The sequence below is a fragment of the Pleurodeles waltl genome, chromosome 4_1 (genome assembly GCF_031143425.1).
Source record: "Pleurodeles waltl isolate 20211129_DDA chromosome 4_1, aPleWal1.hap1.20221129, whole genome shotgun sequence".
NCBI classification, from domain to species: Eukaryota; Metazoa; Chordata; class Amphibia; order Caudata; family Salamandridae; genus Pleurodeles; species Pleurodeles waltl.
Window position 1 is genome coordinate 26,759,134 of NC_090442.1, and position 20,209 is coordinate 26,779,342.

A 20,209-nucleotide genomic window follows, 5' to 3' on the forward strand; every position below is an offset into this window, starting at 1 on the left:
TTCTGCAAGTGGTGAAGTGGAACCCCAGGTAACGGAAGGCTATGGACTTCCAAGCTAAGGGTGTAGGGGCAATGCTGGCGGTGTGGGGTTTCACCTCGGAACAAGAAAGTATAGAATTTTCCCCAGTTAACTTGGAGCCCAGTCACCGCTTCGAAGTCCTGAAAGGCAGATGACGAACAGGAGGTGTCTATTTTCATGTCTCGGATGTAAAGTAGAACATAATTTGCGTAAAGGAACACTAAGGGGGTCATTCCGACCCCGGCGGGTGGCGGGCGCCGCCCGCCGGGCGGAACCCGCCCAAACACCGCACCGTGGTCAAATGACTGCGGCGGTGATCACAACTTTCCCGCTGGGCCGGCGGGCGATCTCAAGCAGATCGCCCGCCGGCCCAGCGGGAAAGCCCCAGCAACGATGAAGCCGGCTCCGAATGGAGCCGGCGGATTTGCTGGGGTGTGACGGGTGCAGTGGCACCCGTCGCGATTTTCAGTGTCTGCTTTGCAGACACTGAAAATCTTAATGGGGCCCTGTTAGGGGGCCCACGACACCCGTTCCCGCCAGCCTCTTCCTGGCGGTGTAAACGGCCAGGAACAGGCTGGCGGGAAGGGGGTCGGAATCCCAGCGCCGCCATGGAGGATTCCCTGGGGCAGGGGAAAACCGGCGGGAAACCGCTGGTTCCCCTTTTCTGACCGCAGCTTTACCGTGTGTGTTCCCAGTCTACCGCGCCAATATGTTGCTGGATCACTGTATGCAGGATGACTCCAATCATGTTCCGCGGGGTAAAAGTCTGCTAGTGTCAGCTGTGGTCTTTGTAGTAGCCAGCTCCCTACACCCTCCCCCTCCCCCTGTGCCGGGAATGCCCCGGTATGGTATGCAAGGTTGGTTCTTGCCAGTCGACAGTCTGATGCAGCACTGTGTCTGTCTGTGTCTGTGTGTGTGTCCGTGTGTGTGTGTGTAATGGCAGGATTAATGTTGATTGCGGCATTCAGGTCCTGGAGCAAAGTTACTCCACGGCTGCCATCTTTGGCTCCATGGCAACCCCATAAGCACCCTCTCATACACACACTGTATATAATGGGTTGAGGCTGTAGACTTGTCACTTGGTTTGTTTGTGCACTAGCATACACCGCACACAACCTGTTAAATGTAGTCCTTAGGGAGTGGGGCTTAGGTGGCGAGTCGACAAGGAAATACTGGAAACAGTACTTACATACCCCAGGATGATGCAGAATACCAAGTTCAGTAGATCCTGCATAATATATTTCATATAGCTTACCTCACTCCTGCAACTCTGTCCTAAATGTTTGGGTCCTCCTCTGTTTGCCCGAGATACCAACATGCAGGTGCTGACACGATGCACGTATTCTGGAGTTGCTCAGTCTCTAACCTTATGGGTGTCAGTGTCCAACTTGCTGAGAGGTGAGTGGATGTGTTCACAATGGAAGTTGCACTGTTGGGATTGTTCAGGTGCTCAAAAACAGATAAAGCTGCTAACCGGTTTATAAACTAAGCATTGCTGATAGCATGCAGACTAATTGCCATGCACTGGAAAGCCCAGGTATTGTTAGATATAGCCCACTGGTGTGCGGCAATACTGAAGTGGGGACAGGGAGAGGAGCTCAGGAGGCAAGAAATATGAGGACTACGCAAATACCCCAGAAATGTGGAATGGGAAGCACTATTACTTGACTTGCACACATACAAGAGTTGGTGGCCCGTCACTTAAACCTACCCTGGTGGGGACATAACCCTCTCCTCCCCCATCCCCTTGTATCCACATTCCCACACCTCCATCATAACCCCTTCCAGCCTGTCCATGGGTGAGTGACAACACCCTTCTGTTACACCCTTTGATGTCCCCGAATAGCTTCCTAGTGGCCATTATAGCTTCATGGATGTCACTGTTGCTTTTCAATGTTTGCAGTACTTGCTTGAGATAGGAAGATTGAATAGCACTTATGGTAATGGCAGAATGTGAGTTAACATCGACGCATGACTTGTTTTTTCCAATGTTGCTGTTTAAGGACTGAACCAAGGACTCCTGCTGATACTGATGTGAAGCTATTTTATTAATGACGATGTAGCTGGATTGCGGATTTTACTAATGATAATGTAACTTTCATAGATGTAATTTATTCAAGATTGTGATATTGAAAATGCAATTTAAAACTGGTTAAAAAACAGTTATTGGAGATGCAGTTGGGTAGTTAGCTTTCACTAAAAAATACTAATGGTAGGTCAGCACTAATGAGGGACACATTAGCAAAGCACATTTACTTTTGATAATTATTGAAATTATGAACTATGATTCAATCTCAAGACCGGAGCCATGGATTATGCATTTCCTTTGTCCATTTTATTAATCAGCAGCCTTTACAATTAGAAAAAAAACTTTATTTCACAGAAATCTTAGGGAAGGGGTATTCCACATAACCTATCAAACTCTAAATTCATAACATAGTCCATGTTTATGTCCCCTCTTTCTTCGTGAGATAAAAACGGTCAGTTCCTTCTTGTTCATTCCCGTTTGGAGCCGTCATTTCCTAGAAGAGAAAATACACCTTGTAACTATTCCATGCAGAACCAATATGACGTTCAAGTGGAGGGCACGCAAATAGCAATGTCACCTTAAATCTCAAATACAGTATTCAAAAGCATGATAATGGCAAAATAGTCATACTACTACCATAGGAAAGTCCCAAATGTATCCTGCATCAACTTTGTCACCGGGTCAACAGAAACCTCTTGCTAAAGTGGGTGTTGTCTTCATGTCCTTAACCCCTTCACTGCCATGGACATAATGCTATTAAAGAACGAGTTACTTACCTTCGGTAGCGACTTTTCTGGTGGATACATTAGCTACCTGTGGATTCGTCACCTAATGAATACTCCCATTGCGCCGGCATTCGACGGAAATCTTCTTCCTAGCTTCTGCACGTCGACGAGGACGTCACAGTTGCCCACGCGACGCCGTCTGACGTCATACAGGCAATAAGAGGTCCTCACCGACGTCAGTACCAACATTTTTTACGTGCCTGAGAATAATAGGCCATTGAGATGAAAGAACAATAGTAATATTTAATGATATTCCAAACAAACACATCATTCTGAGAATTCAACCTACCATTTTTTTTTTTTTGTTAAAACAAGTAAATAAATATATGAACTATATATTTACGTATAAACATATATACATAATATATACAAATCCTCAAAACCAAGAGGAGCACACTCAAGAATTACTTGGTTAGACCAAACAGGCAACGAGGAGGCGGGTGGGACCGTGAGGAATCCACAGGTAGCTAATGTATCCACCAGAAAAGTCGCTACCGAAGGTAAGTAACTCGTTCTTCTGATGGATACAACTACCTGGATTCCTTACCTAATGAATAGAGTCCCAAAGCAGTACCGTACTCGGTGGTGGGTGCCTGAATGGTCAAACCAAGAAATCCTGCAGCACTGACGTGCAAAATGGCCATCCCTTCTGACCTCAGAGTCCAAGCAGTAATGCTTTGCAAAAGTATGAAGGGATGACCAAGTTGCGGCCTTGCAGATGTCGACCACAGGAACACCCCTAGCCAATGCCGAAGAGGCCGACTTAGCTCTGGTGGAATGAGCTCTTATACCATCAGGAGGATCCTTCTTTGCTAAAGAGTAACACATTTTAATGCAAAGAACAACCCACCTGGAGAGTGTTCTTTTGTGGACTGCCTTTCCTCTCCTCTTTCCCACGTATCCGATGAAAAGCTGATCCTCCAGCCTGAAATCCTTTGTCCTGTCTATATAAAAGCTTAGCGCCCTCTTTGGGTCCAAGCGGTTTAGTCTCTCTTCTTGCTTTGACGGATGAGGCGGAGGATAAAACGTGGATAGAGTAATTGTCTGGGCCAAATGAAAGGGTGAAACAACCTTCGGAAGGAAAGCAGCCTTGGTCCTCAACACCACCTTATCCCCATAAAAAGATGTATAAGGGGGTTTTACCGATAGAGCCTGCAACTCACTCACTCTCCTTGCAGAGGTAATTGCAACCAGGAAAACCGTTTTAAGAACCAATAATCTTATGGGGCAAGAATGCATAGGCTCAAAAGGGGACCCCATAAGGAAAGTTAGAACCAAGGTCAAATCCCATTGAGGCATAACGAAAGGAGTTGGAGGGAATTTATTCATAAGGCCCTTCAAGAATCTAAGTACTATTGGGGATTTAAATAAAGAAGGCTGGTCTGGAAGACAAGGAAAGGCTGACAAGGCAGACAAGTAACCCTTAACAGTAGCCACTGCACAACCCCTCTGTGCTAAAGACAAAGCAAAAGATAAAACATCTGACAAATGAGCACGTAAAGGATCAATCTGCCTCTCTCCACACCAAACCACAAATTTAGACCACCTATTAGCGTAGATAGATTTAGTGGAGTGTCGCCTGGCCGATAAGATAACATCCACTACCTCAGGCGGGAGAGAAAAGGAACTCAGGTTGCCCCTTTCAATCTCCAGGCATGAAGGTGCAGGCCTGGAGGTGGGGGTGTAAAACCTGCCCCTGCGACTGCGAGAGGAGGTCTGCCCTGAGAGGGAGACGGAGCGGAGGGCACAGTGAGAGTTGGAGAAGGTCCGAGTACCACACCCTCCTTGGCCAATCCGGAGCAATTAAGATGACTTGAGCCCTGTCTTGGTGAATTTTCCTCAACACACGAGGAATCAAGGGTATGGGGGGGAAACGCGTAAAGCAACTGGTCGCACCAGGTCATCTGAAACGCATCCCCCAAAGCTCCTTGTACTGGATACTGGAGGCTGCAGAATAACGGGCAGTGAGAGTTCTCCCGGGTGGCAAACAGATCTATCCGAGGAAACCCCCACATCTGGAAGATTAACCGGACTTGATCTGGATGGAGACACCACTCGTGATCAGCCGAGAAATGGCGACTGAGATTGTCCGCACGTACGTTCAAGACTCCGGCCAGATGATTTGCTACCAAGCAAATCTGATGGTCCTTTGCCCAGGACCATAGCCGTAGAGCTTCTCTGCAGAGAAGGTACGACCCTACCCCTCCCTGTTTGTTTATATACCACATCGCAGTAGTGTTGTCCGTTAGGACCTGAACCGACTGACCAAGAAGGGATGGGAGGAAGGCCTTGAGAGCCAGACGTACAGCCCGTAACTCCAACAGATTGATATGAAACACCTGTTCTACTGGAGACCAATGTCCCTTGATCTCCAGGTCCCCCAGATGAGCCTCCCACCCTAGAGTGGAAGCATCCGTTATTACTGTGGCCCCAGGCGGAGCTTGCGAGAACGGCCTTCCTCTGGAAAGATTGCCGTCCGCAATCCACCATTTCAAATCCATGGCCGCATCTCTGGAGATTCTCACCGAGCCTTCGAGATCCCCTTTGTGTTGAGACCACTGCCTTCGGAGGCACCACTGAAGAGCCCTCATGTGCCAGCGAGCATGCGTGACCAACAGTATGCAGGAGGCAAACAGACCGAGCAGACGTAGGACCTTGAGGACTGGAATGACCGCTCCACTTTGAAACATTGGAACCAACGCCTGAATGTCCTGAATCCGCTGAGGCGGAGGAAAGGCTTGGTTCAATGTTGTATCCAGTACTGCCCCTATGAACAGGAGGCGCTGAGAGGGCTCTAGGTGAGATTTGGGCACGATCACCGAAAAGCCCAGATCGAACAACAACTGGGTTGTCAACTGCAGGTGATGCAACACGAGCTCCGGAGACCTGGCTTTGATCAACCAGTCGTCTAGATAAGGAAATACTGCTATCCCCGTCCTTCTGAGCTCTGCCGCAACCACCGACATCACCTTCGTGAAGAGGTGCTGAAGTAAGACCAAATGGGAGGACCGCAAACTGATAGTGCTGCGACCCCACCACAAAACGGAGATACTTCCTGTGCGACTTGAGTATTGGGATATGAAAGTAAGCATCCTGCAAGTCGACAGACACCATCCAATCTCCATTGTTCAGCGCCAAAAGCACCTGAGCTAGGGTCAGCATCTTGAACTTTTCCTGTTTGAGGAACCAATTCAAGATCCTTAGGTCCAGGATTGGTCTCAACCGAACATCCTTCTTGGGAATCAGGAAGTACCTCGAATAACAACCTTGACCCCTTTCCTGCTCTGGAACCAACTCCACTGCGCCCTTTGAAAGGAGGACTTGAACCTCCTGTTCCAACAACAGGAGGTGTTCTTCTGAACAATAAGATGGGTGGGGCGGGATGGGGGGCGGAAACTCCCGAAAGGGAAGGGTGTAGCCTTTTCTCACAATGCTGGTAACCCAGGAGTCTGAAGTTATGACCACCCACTTGTGGAGAAAATTCAGTAACCTCCCCCCTACAGGAGTGGAGTGAGTGGGAATTGGTGGAAGCCTAAGGCTGCTTCCCCTGCTGCACCCCTCCAGAGGAAGAGGAAGAGGCAGAGTGCTGCTGAGAGGCTCCCCTGGTACGGACCCTACCCCTCCCTCTAAAAGATCTATAGGAGAGAGCAGAGGTAGGCTGCTGGAATTTCCCTCGAAAGGAGGAGGAGGAGGAGCCACGACCAAATCCTCGAAACCTCCTAAAAAATCTGGAGGAGGCGAAAGAAGTCGCTTGCAAGCCCAGCGACTTGGCCGTGGCCCTGCTCTCCTTGAACCTCTCTAAGGCCGAATCCGCCTTGGCACCAAAGAGCTTGCCCCATCAAAAGGAAGGTCCAGTAGGGTCGACTGCACATCCGAGGAAAATCCTGAGTTACGAAGCCAAGCCTGCCTCCTCGTAACTACAGCAGTGCCCATTGCCCTAGCAACCGAGTCAGTTGTATCCAACCCATATTGGATAACCTGAGTTGCAGCTGCCTGAGCGTCCAATACTAGATTTAACAGCCCCTGAGGGACCTCTGTATGCGTTGATGCAATCTTGTCCATCAGGGCATAAATGTACCTTCGTAAAATACATGTAGCATTGGTGGACTTCAATACCATGCTACATGAAGAGAACACCTTTTTGGATGCCATGTCCATCTTCTTGGAGTCTCTATCCGAGGGCACAGATGGAAAAGAGCCAGGAGCTGACCTTGCCGAGCAGGAAGCCTGGACCACCAAGCTTTCAGGTGTTGGATGTCTGGTAAGAAAACCAGGGTCAGCCGGTGCAGCCCGATACCTCCTAGCCACAGATCTATTGACAGCTGAAGAAGACCCCGGCTTCTTCCAGACTTCCAAAACAGGGTCCAGCAGCGCCTCATTGAACGGCAAAAGTGGTTCTGCCGATGTAGAGGCCGGGTGCAACACCTCTGTCAACAAATTCTGCTTGGCTTCAGTTAACGGCAAAGGAAGATCCAAGAAGCTAGCTGCCTTCCTGATAACAGAATGGAAAGTGGCCGCCTCTTCTGTATACTCCCCAGGAGATGACAAGTCCCACTCGGGGGAAGTATCTAGGCCACTAGCAGTGTCCAGCCCATGGAGACCCTCACGAGAGTCCTCAATCTCTCCTTCCTCCAGGTTTTGTCTCTGGTACTCCTGCTCTTCAAGGAGGCGGAGAGCAAGCCTCCTCGAGTGCAGCCTCTCCTCTATCCTCGGCGTCGACATGGTGTCAGCGGATGTCGAAGAACGACGCCAATCCTCGGATCCGTCCGACGCCGGATCTACAGGCGCCATAGGTCCCTTCGGCGCCAAACGAGGAGTCGGATGGAGAGAAGACTGCTTCGGAGTCGCAGAAGGTCTAGATGGCGCCACTGGTTGAAACATCGAAGCCGCCGGAGCCGAAGCTGTCGGAGCCGAAATCTCAGGAGCCACCGGAGCCGATACCAGCGCCGAGCCCACGTTCCCCAGGGGGAGAAAGGGCATAAAGGGTGCCGGTCGAAGCGGAGCCGGAGCACCCATGTTGAAGGCCAAAGGGCCTGAAGGACCAGCCTGTCCACCACCTGGAGCCATCTGCTGGAAGATGGAAAACATCGCATTTAAAAATGCGGTACTATCAGCTCCAGGGGCCGGGAAAGCCGGGTACTGGGGTGCCTGGTTCGAATGCGACACCGACCTCGACGTCTGCAACGACAGAGAAAACATTTGAGGCTGCGGAACCTCAAACACTGAAGGTGGTTGGCCCGATGACCCGGGCGAAGTCGGTGAGGCTGGAGAAGGCAATGGCGTTGACGAATGGGGAGTGACAGTGAGACTGACCTCCCAAGTCTTCCGACGTCGAGTTGATGGTGACCTCGACCGAGACCTCTCTTTACTCGACCGGCGCAGTGATTCTCGATGACGCCGGGAGTCCCGATGACACCGATGAGACTTCGGTGACGAGGATTTTCGATGATGTCTCTTTTCCTTCCTTTTCGACTTCGCCAGAAAAAGCTTAGCCTCGCGCTCTTTCAGGGCCTTAGGATTCATATGTTGACAAGAATTGCACTTGTCAACATCATGATCGGAACTAAGACACCACAAACAGTCAGAATGTGGGTCCGTTACCGACATTTTGCCCCCACACTCACGGCAGGGCTTGAATCCTGACTTTCTTTGTGACATTGTAATCTCAAAGACAAAATAGATCCAAAAAACATACTGTAACTGTCGAACAGCAACAGTAGCTCCCTCGAAGATAACCATTTCGAATGGCACGGAAAAAAGAGAACTGACGTCGGCGAGGACCTCTTATTGCCTGTATGACGTCAGACACCGTCACATGGGCAACTGTGACGTCCTTGTCGATGTGCAGAAGCTAGGAAGAAGATTTCCGTCGAATGCTGGCGCAATGGGAGTATTCATTAGGTGAGGAATCCACAGGTAGTTGTATCCATCAGAAATAGGCCGATCTGCCCCCAGGGAGGGCAGAAGCCATTAGGCACCAGGGATGTTTTTATTTATATTGAGAACAGGAGCGACCCCTTAGGCAAGGGTTGTTCCCCCCTCAAGCAATTTTTTTAAAAGACCATTTCTGCCCCCCCAGGGGGCAGATTGGCCTTTATTAATTAGGCCGATCTGCCCCTTTTGGCAGGGGGTGGGGTGCAGAAGCCACTAGAAACCAGTTTTTTTTTGTTTTTTTTTAAACCTTTATATTGATAAGGGGTGCGACCCCTTATGCAAGCTCCCAAATGGCCTAAAGTACAAATTACTTACCTTCAGTAACAAAATATCTGGTAGAGACATATTCTAGTTGCCGATTCCTTACCTTAGAATTTCCCCCCAGGCGTTAGACTGTATCCGGAGATTTTTCTTCGAGCAACACCCTTGGGTGTCTGTAGGTGGCGTTGGGTGACTCCGCAGGCATCGACTGACGACTTGATGACGTCTGGAGTAGTACATAGACGCCGCCCTTGCGCAGTGATGTCAGTTTCTTTTAACGACTTTCCACGCCAGAGCGCAGAGCCGCTAAGAACACTGAGATTGGTGCACCAGAGCTAAGGACCTGAAAGGGGGAACACCTGTCCCTAGAAATAATTTCGCAAAGCGGGGAGGATGGGTGGGCGGTAAGGAAGCTGCAACTAGAATGTGTCTCTACCAGATATTTCAAATACCGAAGGTAACTAACCTGTACATCTGATAGAGACTTCTAGTTGCAGATTCCTTACCTTAGAATTGATACCCAAGCAATGCCATCCTATGTGGTGGGCTACGAGCAAAGATCATACTAGAAAGTGTTGCAGGACTGAACAACCAAAGTAGCCGCCTCGACGGACCTGACTATCCAGGCAGTAATGCTTATCAAACGTGTGCAGGGATGCCCATGTAGCTGCCCGACAGATATCCAGGACAGGAACTCCGCATGCTAACGCAGTGGAAGCCGCAGTTTCTCTGGTGGAATGAGCACGCAAGCCTTCAGGAGGTTGCTTTTTAGCCAAAGTGTAGCACATTTTGATGCAAAGAAGCACCCATCAAGAGATGATATGCTTTTGCACCGCCTTCCCTTTCTTAGCACCCACATAGCCAAAGAGTTGATTGTCCACCTGGAAATCTTTAGTACAATGGAGGTAGAACACCAACACTCTTTTTGGGTCCAGACAGCGGAGTCTCTCCCCTTCTCATGGGAAGGGTGTGGGAGTGTGTAGAAGGTAGGCAAAGTGATGGACTGGCCTACATAAAATGGTGTAAATACCTTAGGAAGGAAGGAAGCTCTAATGCGTAACATCACTTTGTCAGGGTGTACAAACAAGTATTGAGGCATTGAAGAGAGCACCTGGAGCTCACTCACCCTGCAAGCAGAGGTGATTGCGACCAGAAAAACAGTTTGAATGCGAGGATCCGCAAGGGACAATTATGCATTGGCTCAAATGGGGTACACATTAAATAAGTAAGTACAAGATTAAGATCCCACTGAGGCATAATAAATGGAGTGGGAGGAAATAAGTGGGTGAGCCCTTTTAAGAACCTACTGACAATAGGAGATTTAAAGAGTGAGGGCTGATCAGGTAACCTTTAAGGGTGCCCAAAGCAGAGCCCTGCTGGGCTAAATAATGAACAGAAGAACCTCTGACAGAGGGGCAGAAATGTGACCAACAGATTTGTTGGTACACCATGCCACAAGATTTATTCCAACGACAGGCATATACAGTTTTAGTCGATGGATGCCTGGCTGCCAAGAAACATTGCAGACTTTGGGTGGAAGGGCAAATGCATTCAACTGTTGCAGCTCAATCTCCACGTATGAAGGTTGAGGTTGGACAGGTGCCGGTGGAGAACCGTCCCCTGCTGCTGTGACAGAAGATCCGCCCGAAGAGGCAGTCTGAGTGGAGGATAGATGGACATGCTCAATAGCTCTGGATACCACACTCTTCAAGCCCAGTCCGGAGCCACCAAGATAACTTGGGCCCGGTCGTACTTGATTTTCTTGAGAACTCTGGGTAGAAGAGGGCTAGACGGGAAGGCGTACAGGAGGCCGGAGCTCCACTTGAGATGAAAAGCGTCTCCGAGCGAGTGCCGTCTTCGAAAATTCCAACATGCAAAACAGCTGACATTGCGTGTTCTCTGCGGAGGCAAACAGATCTAACCAAGGCTCTCCCCACTTGAGACCTTGCGTCACCTCCGGATAGAGACGCCATTCGTGATCGACTGTGCGTCGGCGGCTGAGTTTGTCTGCTCTGGCGTTGAGAGCCTGCCAGATGTTCAACCATCAGCGTAATGCCCTGATATTCCAGCCATGTCTAGAGGCGTAGTACTTCCTGACAAAGGGTCCAGGAGCCTACCACGCATTGTTTGTTGGAGTACCACATGGCGGTAGTGTTGTCCGTGAACACCTGCACCACTTTCCCTTTGAGGGAGGGAAGGAATGCTTTTGACCTAAGCCTGATTGCCCGGAGCTCCAGCATTTTTATGTGGAGCCCCGACTCCGTCGGAAACCAGAGGCCTCTGATCTCTGCTTCTCCCATGTGGCCACACCAACCCACAAGTGACGCATCTGTCACTATAGAGAGATCTGGTTGGGGAAGGGAGAGGGATCTGCTGTTGACACAATTTGGATTCTAAAGCCACCACTGCAGGTCTTTCGCAGTCCCCTCCGAGATCTTGACCATGTCTGAGCGATTTCCCTGATGCTGCGCCCACTGGAACTTTAGGTCCCACTGCAGAGTGCGCATATGCCATCTGGCATGTGTACTAGAAGGAGACAGGAGGCCATGAGGCCCAGCAGACTCACACTCACCGAAACCCAAGACCGAGGCTGAAAGAAAGATCTGAATCATAGCCTGAAGGTCTTGGACTCGCTTGTCTGGAGAATAAGCGAGAAATTGCACTGTATCCAGAACAGCTCCAATGAAAGTGAGCGTCTGAGAGGGAGTCAGGTGTGACTTCGGCACGTTTATTGTGAACCCCAGCTTGTGCAGGAGGTTCGCCATAGTCTGAAGGTGAGAGAAGACTGTCTGGGGAGAAGGCGCCTTCAACAGCCAGTCATTGAGGTAGGGGAAAACTGAGACCCCTAACCTGCACAGATGAGCTGCAACCACCGCCATCATTTTTGTGAACACCAGAGGGGCGCTGGTAAGGCCGAAAAGTAGCATGGTAAACTGAAAGTGCTCGTGACCTACCATGAATCGTCGTAACGTCTGTGGGCAGGCAGGTCCAACGCTACCATCCAGTCTCATGGGTCTAAGGCAGACAGAACCTGAGCCAGGGTGACCATTTTTAATTTCTCCTTCTTGAGGAAGTAGTTCAGGACCCGAAAGTCTAGGATTGTATGTAAGCCCTTGTCCTTCGTTGGTATAAGAAAGTAGCAGGAATAACAACCACGACCCACTTCTGGCACAGGGACTCTTTCTATAGCTCCCTTGGCCAAGAGAGCCATGACTTCCTGGTGGAGAAGCACAAAATGATCCTCCGGAAGATGATGGAAGGATGGTGGCATGTGTGGTGCTGCAGATTCGAAAGGAGGGTGGGGAGGAGTAGCCCTTCCGAATGATCTGCAAAACCCACCCATCAGTGGTGATAAGTTCCCTGTGGGGCAGGTGATGGTGGATCCTGCCCCCAACTGGGTGGGAGTGACGGGACGGACTAGGAGGGTTTGGAGACTGCAGCGGGGGGGGCAGAGGTGGAATGGACAGACCTATGGTTCCCTGTCTCACAGCCACGTGGAATTCCGCGACCTCGGCCATGCATAGGCTGCCCAGCGTGCGTGGCACGGTGGCTGGGTTGAGGACATGACAGGGTGCCCCTTCCGTGTTCCACGAAATGGATGAAAAGCTGAATGCGGTGGGCGAGTGGCAGAGGAAAGACCAAGGGACCGAGCCGTAGACTGGGAATCATTGAATCTCTCCAAGGCAGAGTCCGCTTTGTCTCCGAAGAGACGGATGCCATCAAAGGGCATGTCCATGAGTGACTGTTTGACATCCCCCGAGAAGCCACAAGTGCCTAACCAGGCATGGCGCCGTAAGACCATTGTTGTTGCAACCGATCTGCCCAGAAAGTCTGTCGTATCCCGCCCACAACGGATAGTGAACTTTTCTGCATCTCTCCCATCTTTCACTGCTTGGGAGACGATAGCACGGGCCTCCTCCGGTATCTATGGCAGGACTTGCGCAATTGTAACCCACAGGGAGTGGGTATAACGTCACAAAAGACATGCAGTGTTCACAGACCGCAATGCGAGGCTGCAGGAAGAAAACAACTTCTTGGCAAATTGTTCCAGCCTTTTGGATTCTCTATCCTGGGGTACGGAAGGGAATGCGCCTGAAGAAGTGGAAGCCTGGATAACACGACTTTCAGGAGTGGGGTGTTGGGACAGGAATTTTGGGTCGTCGGTGCAGGCCAATGGCGGCTAGCAATAGTCCTGTTCACAGGAGCCCCTGTGTTGGGTTTGGACCATGTACCCAAAAGGACATCGGTGAGGGCCTCATTGAATGAGAGAAGGGGTTCTGAAGTAGAAGCCCCAGGCTGAAGCACCTCAGTCAGGAGATTAGACCTGACTTCCACAGTAGGTAGCTCAAGGCCGAGGACCTCAGCTGCCCTACTGACCACCATACTGTAAGTTGCTCCCTCCGCCGTAGCCACGGTAGGAGGAGACAGCATGCCAGCGTCAGGAGAAGTATCCAGACCACTGGCTTCGGCCAAATCCTGTTCCCAGTCCATAGCATGGTCATCCTGGTATTCATAATGGTCCAGGGATCCATCCAATTCCTCCCCATAGGAAAAAGGGTCCGAATCAGACCTTGGGTGAATAGGCCCCACTGAAGCCGATGGTGCCGTCAACCGATGCCTCTCCGAGTCGTCTGGGATAAATTCTTGTTCTCCTCCAGGGGAACCCACAAACTATGGGTACCTCTCAAATCCCTATGAAGTTGGCAAAAAATATAAATAAAAATAAATACGTTTTTTTTTTTTTTAAACGCACATTTGACATGGGTAGCTTATGTGGCCAAAAAGTAATGAAAGCCTAAGCACAAACTGCCCTGAATAGCCAAGAAAATGCCTGCCACCTGAGGGGGAAAGGCCTGGCAGAGAAGCGGTTAGTAAAATGTAAACTTTGTTATTAAAGCTGGGAAATGTTATATTCGGTGTCAGGAAAAGAGGTGAGGATCATGCTAGTCGCAGACACCTAACCTTACAATCGATACCCAAGCAATACCATCTCCAGTGGTGTGTTTGCAGACCAATTTCAAAGGAGTAAGTCCTGATGGGGCAAAGGGGCAAAATTCTCATTTTTATGGACCTTGGCCTACCTGGCAGTAGTGTCTAATAAACGTGTGCAGGAAGCAGACAATGCTGACTGGCAGAGGTCCAGTAACAGAACTCTTCATGCCAACGCAGGGGTTGCATCTTGAGATCTGTTGACATGAGCTTGCAAACCTTCACATGCATCAAAAATTCATAAATATCTTACCCGGCCTGCAGAACGATTAGACTGAATCTACTTGACCTATCTGTAATATACTTGACCCTCACACTGTTGTTAAGTTGTGTGATCCTAGGCAATATTTTATTTAGCTGTCATTTTTTCATTATCGTATATGAGAGCACCTTCAAATATGAAAGTTCTGCATTTCTGCTGTACAAAAAAACCCTTTTTGATTTAATAGGCTAAACGTTTGCTTCATGCATATTACAAATCTAGCCCACATTAGGCTACACATGAACCCTGACTTGCCTCTTAGTTCACTAATATCATTGTCATCAGGGTGTGGGCAGAAATTTGTTAATTCTTGATAAAGATCTCAGTTTAAAAAAATATATTGCTAAAAAGTGATATGGTTGTGCACTGTCATTTTCAAACATTTTCCATTGACATAATACATTTTCAGAATAACCTTCGGTAATAATTTATCTGGTAGAGACATTTTCTAATTGCAAATTCCTTACCTTTGGATTTCTCCTAGGCGTCAGACTAGATCCGGAGATTTTTTTATTATCGCAGTACCCTTGTGCACAGTCAAGTGGTGGCAGTCGTCTCCGCGTCTGTCGTTGGCGTTGTGGTCGCCGTGATGGCGTAGGAGGTCGTATATAGGCGCCACCTCAACGTAGTGACGTCAAGTTTCTTTTCACAACTTTTACGCCAAAGCACAGAGCCATGAAGAACACCAAGAACGGTGTCCCAAAACTAAGGCCCTGTAATGGTTATCCCTGTCCAATGAAATCAGTTCGTGAGCAGGAAGGATGGGTGGGTTGGTAAAGAAACTGCAATTCTAATGTCTCTACCAGATACATTTTTATTGAAGATAAGTAACTAGTTCATCTGATAGAGACTTCTAGTTGCAGATTCTTTTCTCAGAATAGATACCCAAGCAAGACCATCTTCTGAGGTATGCTGATAATCTAAGCTCATACTAGAAAGTCCTGCAGGACCGAATGACCAAAGCAGCCTTCTCTGCGGACCTGACTGTCCAGACAGTAATGCATTTTAAATGTGTGCAGAGATGCCCACGTTGCTATTTGACAGATATCAATGACAGGAACTCCAGGTGCTAACGCTGTGGTAGCAGCATTAGCTCATGTAGAGTGAGCACACAACCCCTCAGGGGCTTGCTTCTTAGCCAAAGCGTAGCACATTTTGATGCAAAGAAGCACCCATCGTGAGATGTTACACTTCTGCACCGCCTTCCCTTTCTTCGTGCCCACATACCCCCCCCCCCAAAAAAAAGAGTTCATCATCCAACCCGAAATCTTTGGTAAGATTGAGTTAGTATGCCTAGGCTCTTTTTGCATCCGGACGGTGGAGTCTCTCCTCTTCGTGAGAAGAATGTGGGAGTGAATAAAAAGGGAAAGTGATGGATTGGGCTTCATGAATGGGCGTGACCACTTTGTGAAGGAATGAGGCCCTCGTATGGAGCCCCACCTTGTCAGGGAAAACAGACAACAACGGGGGTTTAGAAGAAAGAGCCTGAAGCTCACTCACCCAGCGAGCACAGATCACGGCAACCAGAAGAGCAAGTTACTTACCTTTGGTAATGCTTTTTCTGGTGGATACATTAGCTACCTGTGGATTCCCCACCTAATGAATTCTCCCCATGCGCAGCATTAGACGGAAACTTCTCTCTCTAGCTCTGCACGTCAGGCGAGGACATCACAATTGCCCGACTCCACGCGGCTCTGCATGACGTTATCGTGGCAATAAGAGGTCCTCGCCGTCGTGCTGACGTCAGTTCATGCAATTTTTTAGGTGCCTTTGAAACATATAAAGAACATCGACAATCTACACCCTTTAAGATTAACAAGAATAAACTTTATAGAGAATCTTCATCTAAAAACTTTTGCACAGTTCTTTAAATAAGGGCACATACCAACATGAATGGTTTGCAAACTTGAAAATAACTTGAATGTGAACTGTAAACATATATACATATGTAGAAACATTGAAACTGAAGTGCACACCCAAGGCGATCCTGGTATGACCAGACAGACAACGGGGAGGCGGAAGGGACCATGAGGAATCCACAGGTAGCTAATGTATCCACCAGAAAAAGCGTTACCGAAGGTAAGTAACTTGCTCTTCTGATGGATACCACTACCTGTGGATTCCTCACCTAATGAATAGAGTCCTAAAGCAGTACCACCTCGGAAGGTGTCCGTCTGGTCAAACCAGGAAATCCTGCAGCACCGACCGTGCAAAATTGCCATCCCTCCGCACCTCTGCATCCAAACAATAATGCTTCACAAAGGTGTAGAGGGAAGACCAAGTCACAGCCTTGCAGATGTCCACCATCGGAACACCTCTGGCCAAAGCCGATGAGGTTGACTTGGCCCTGGTGGAATGAGCCCTGATCCCCTCAGGAGGATCCTTCTTTGCCATTGAGTAACATATTTTAATACAAAGAACGGCCCACCTGGAGATCGCTCTCTTGTGGACGGCCTTCCCCTTCCTCACGTATCCAATAAAGAGTTGTTCATCCAACCGGAACTCTCTCGTCCTGTCGACATAAAAACTGAGAGCCCTCTTAGGGTCCAGATGATGGAGTCTTTCCTCCTCCTTAGATGGATGCGGAGGAGGGTAGAACGTCAAGAGAGTTATTGATTGTCCCAAGTGAAATGGAGACACCACCTTGGGGAGGAAAGCCACCCTGGTCCTCAAAACCACCTAATCCTTATAAAAAGTGGTGAAAGGCGGGTGAGCAGAAAGAGCCTGCAGTTCGCTAACACGTCTAGCCTAAGTGATGGCCACCGTTTTGAAAAACAAATATCCTAATGGGCAGCAATGAAGTCAACACCAAATTCAAGTCCCACTGCGGCATAATAAAAGGCCTGGGAGGAAATTTATTAGTAAGCACCCTCAAAAATCGAACAACCAAAGGAGATTTGAATAGGGAGGGCTGATCTGAAAGATATAAAAAAAGTTGAAAGGGCCGAAAGATAGCCCTTAACCGTGGGCAAAGCACAACCACGCTGAGCCAATGACAACGCGAACAACAAAACATCAGAAAGATGGGCACTTAAGGGATACATTTTCTTCTCCCCACACCAACGAACAAAATTAGCCCACCTACTTGCATAGACCAACTTGGTGGAGTGTCGTCTGGCTGATAAAAGAACGTCCACCACCTCCGGTGGGAGAGAAAAGGAACTCAGGTTGCCCCGTTCAATCGCCAGGCATGAAGCTGCAGGCTTTGGAGGTGGGTGTGTCGAACCTGCCCCTGCGAAAGGAGGTCTGCCCTGAGAGGGAGACGGAGCGGCGGGTACAGTGAGTCGGAGAAGGTCTGCATACCACACCCTTCATGGCCAATCCAGAGCTTTCAGCATGACTTGGGCCCGGTCTTGCCGAATCTTCCTCAAAACCCGAGGAATCAAGGGTATGGGAGGAAATGCGTAAAGCAACTGGTCGCACCAGGACATCTGAAACGCGCCCCCCAACGCTCCTTGCATCGGATACTGAAGGCTGCATAATGACTGACAATGCGCATTCTCGAGTGGCAAAGAGGTCTATTCAGGGAAAAAAAACCATCCGAAAGATGTAAAGAACTAGATCCGGATGCAGACACCACTCGTGGTTGTCCGAGAAGAAGCGACTGAGCTTGTCCGCATGTACGTTTAGGACCCCAGCCAAATGGTTTGCCACTACACAAAGCCGATGGTCCCGCACCCGGGAGCAGAGTCACAGAGCCTCTCTGCAAAGAAGGTACGACCCTACACCCCCCTGTTTGTTGATATACCAAATCGCAGTCGTGTTGTCCATCAGAATCTGAACTGACTGACTGCAAAGGGAAGGGAGGAAGGCCTTGAGTGCCAAACGAATCGCCCGCAGTTCCAGCAGATTCATATGAAACCTCTGCTCTACTGGAGACCAACGACCCTTGAACTCCAGATCCTCCAGATGAGCTCCCCACCCTACGGTGGAGGCATCCGTTATCACCGTGGCCACCGGAGTTGGCTGCGAGAACGGCTTCCCTTGAGAAAGGTTGCCTTCCACAGCCCAAATAATATTAAAGGGTGTAAATTGAGGAAATATGGCGCTCAAGGTACCAATCTACCCTATGTCAACAATGGGGAACCTCACAAGGGAAACACCCAACCCTCCGAGGTAAAACAACCTCTACACTAAGAAAAATTGCACAACGAGGGTCCCCTCTTGTAAAAAAGAATTTAAATGAACAATTCATATGAAAAATTCATTCGAAATATTAGTCCATATAACACCAAACTGGTCCTGGAGAAAATCAATAGAATCAAAGGATGAGTCCAAAGTTTATTCCAAATCTGATTGACATTCAGTAGTATGAAATCCACAGGAATTTATGCTTCCAGCCAACACGTGTTTCATCTTGGGAAATAATTATATCCCTTACGACTTCTTCAGGGCTAGAAATCATGGAAAAAATTAAAATTATAAATAAAAAATAATTGAGTTAAGACCAAAATGCTCAATCGTCAAATCAAATAAGTGTATGTTAAAGCCCAAGGGAGGTAAAAGACTCATAATAAATCCACCTGGAAAAAAGTAAGAAGAAAGTAAACTGAGGCCCACAATTATAAATATCTTAATGAAAGAGTCTTGACCAATTCGTCAATAATAACCTATAGCAAACTCCTGTGAAAGTGATAAAACAACCTCGGTGAGTATCTAATACTTAGTGACAGACCACCCAAAGTGCAACCAAGTGTCAACTATCTTAATATATATAATATCAAGATACCTTAATTGTACATCACTATTCCAAAACACAAATCGATAATCCAGGTTCCTCAAAAACTCATGTTCTTCACAATCCAAACAATGATTCAATGGGAAAACCAATCCACTGTCGGAAAAAATAATAATAATAAGTCTTAGATACATCTCGAAAAACCAACATTGTGAAAAGTCTAATAATTAATCAGATATCACCCAAGGTGCAACCAAGTGTCAACAAACCAAATATTAAAAAATCGAAATACCTTAATTGTTGATCACTATTCAAAACAACAATCGGTAATCCAAATTCTTCAAATCCAAGTGTGCTTCACAACCCAAATTATACTTCAATGGGCAACCCAATCCGCTGTCGGAACATAATAATAAAACATATATATATTTCAGCCAACTAACATTATGAAAGGACAATGCATCGTGTGCCATAACACAAACATGATAAAAAATGTGAAACCAGTACGGAATTGTACCGAGGTAATATTAATAAAATGTTAAGCAATGATTCATATCCTAGTCACAATAGAAAACATAATTAACAACAATTTCTATCACTCAGAGTAACCGCTTCGTGCAGCCTCACAGTATCACCACAGTCACGACTCCAATAAGACATTTCTACTGCACAACTCACCCCGTTGTTTGGATACTTATAATATTAAGGTAAGCCGCGTCTCCAAGTACGGACGCATGGCGAGTGCGCTAAACAATGTGCCCGGACCTGGAAGTATAAAAACTTCCGGGTTCACCGATCCCGTTCGCAAGTAACGAACACCAAGGACAGACTGCGAAAAACACTAAACAATATGCATAAATATCGCTTCATACAACACAAAGTAACATCACAGTCACTACTTCAATACAAACAATTCTGCTGTACAACTTACACCGTTGTTTGGATACTTCTACTATTAAGGCAAACCGCGTCTCCAAGTACGGACGCATAGTGAGTGCGCTACCAAAATGTGCCAGGACCCGGAAGTATATATACTTCCGGGTTCACCGATCCCGATCGTAAGTAACGAACACAAAGAACGGACTGTGAGACACACTAAACAATGTGACGGAATATCACATAATAAGCCCGTTTACAGAAAAATACGAGTTAGGTCTATGAAATCAATGCTGCAACCGAGGTTAGATAATACCAATTTAGAAGTGTACTACTCTAACAGGCCCATACCAATAAATAAAACGAGACAAAAACCT

At 48.1% G+C, this 20,209-nt stretch overlaps 1 long non-coding RNA gene across 1 annotated transcript; it reads right to left on the reverse strand.

Moving 5' to 3' along the window:
* Positions 1-2,331: 2,331 nt before the first annotated feature.
* On the reverse strand, positions 2,332-19,962 carry LOC138287294 (uncharacterized). Its single transcript, XR_011202190.1, has 2 exons — positions 19,888-19,962; positions 2,332-2,540 (listed from the first exon to the last, which is right to left on the reverse strand). It is a non-coding gene; the product is annotated as an uncharacterized lncRNA (long non-coding RNA).
* Positions 19,963-20,209: the final 247 nt, after the last annotated feature.